Source organism: Plectropomus leopardus, chromosome 8, assembly GCF_008729295.1.
Source record: "Plectropomus leopardus isolate mb chromosome 8, YSFRI_Pleo_2.0, whole genome shotgun sequence".
Taxonomy (NCBI): domain Eukaryota; kingdom Metazoa; phylum Chordata; class Actinopteri; order Perciformes; family Serranidae; genus Plectropomus; species Plectropomus leopardus.
Window position 1 is genome coordinate 35,915,058 of NC_056470.1, and position 1,674 is coordinate 35,916,731.

General features: G+C 50.2%; 1 protein-coding gene across 1 annotated transcript in view; it reads left to right on the forward strand.

The window, feature by feature from the left end:
* The first annotated feature begins 958 nt into the window (after window positions 1-958).
* Window positions 959-1,674, forward strand: part of LOC121946644 (sodium- and chloride-dependent creatine transporter 1-like) — a 54,578-nt gene continuing 53,862 nt past the window's right edge. The window contains exon 1 of the mRNA XM_042491312.1: window positions 959-1,674. This exon is cut by the window's right edge and continues 442 nt beyond it. The gene's annotated coding sequence lies outside the window, so the exon portion shown is untranslated.

Below are 1,674 nucleotides of genomic sequence, written 5' to 3' on the forward strand. Positions count from 1 at the left end.
AAGGAGAGGGGCTCGTGCAGGTCCACGGGGGGGGGGGCGGGCATCCTGATGGCGTGTACGTGCGGGGGGCGTGACCGTGTGCGTGACGTCACCGCGAGCAGCCGCTTGTCCTTTTAAAGCCGCCGCTCGGACGCACGGACGGACACACGCAGACAGACAGAGAGACACACCGACAGACAGCGGGACTTTAAATAGCTTGGAGCGTCTTTACCGGGACATCTGACCGCCGAGGACCGGAACGCGTTCAGGTTCTCCGGACACTCGGCTCTCCTGCTGCTCCTGCTCCTCCTGCTCCTCTGATGGAGCTGCAGCCGCTACTCCGCAGCCCGCACCGCCCGCCCTACGCCCGCCGCGGCCGCCGGGACTGAAGCCGCTCCCGCCGGTGTCTCCCGGTGACCGTGTCCCCTCCGTCCTCCGTGTCTCCCCGCAGGCCGCCGTCTCCTCCGTGACTCTCAGTTCCCATGCGATTCTTCAGACTCACATTCAAGTGTTTCGTGGATTGTTTTTGAAGGTCGCTGTCCGCGTGCGGGTCTGATTCTCTTTATTTTTTATTTTCACCATTTTTGTTTTTTATTTTAAAAACCTGATTTCGGATCTTTGAAGGAGAAATGTCTCCGGATTATTCGTAAGACATTTAAAATTTCTAACCTTTTTTTTCGTTTTTAATTCGTGCGAATCAAATTGGATTAATAAATAAATTAGTGGATCATCGGAGTGGATCCACCTGCAGCGCGCGCACACGAAAATAATAATAATAAAAGCAAATTTATTATTATAAGAAGAAGAAGACGGAACCGGAGAGTGAAGCCGGTGACCGGACCGCGCTGAAGCTGCTGCGGACTGACTCATCGGTTTGTGACCGGGACTCTGACCGGAGGTGAGTCTGAGACCACCAGAGCCACCAGCTGCTCTGATACTGGACTCTGATACTGGACTCTGATACTGGACTCTGACACTGGTCTCTGACACTGGTCTCTGACACTGGTCTCTGATACTGGTCTCTGATACTGGTCTCTCATACTGGACTGTGATACTGGATTGTGATACTCGTCTCTGATACTGGACTGTGATACTGGTCTCTCATACTGGACTGTGATACTGGACTGTAATTCTGGTCCCTGATACTGGACTGTGATACTGGTCCCTGATCCTGGTCCCTGATACTGGACTGTGATCCTGGTCCCTGATACTGGACTGTGATCCTGGTCCCTGATACTGGACTGTGATCCTGGTCTCTGACTGGCAGCGACACAGAGCTGCAGATTAAAGGGAAAGTTGACTAAAATTGTTTCTGTGTGACTGAAAGAAAAAAAGTGATTTTCGGTGAAAAACCTGCTGGAGCTAAAAGAGACTCTGAACTGGTTCCTGACTGGTTTTGATCTGGATCTTTACTGGTTTTAAGCTGGTTTCTGACTGGTTGAGTCTAACTGGAAAAGATTTCCACACAAACGAGCGAAACTTTCCACAGTTAAAAGAAACTCTGAGACACGCCCGAAGTCTCTAAACAGTTTAACTGGTTTCTAACTGGTGTCTGACTGGTTTCTAACTGGTGTCTGACTGGTTTCTAACTGGTGTCTGACTGGTTTCTAACTGGTGTCTGACTGGTTTCTAACTGGTGTCTGACTGGTTTAGCAGATTTTAACACAGAAGAAAAGAAACTTTCAGAAATTCGAG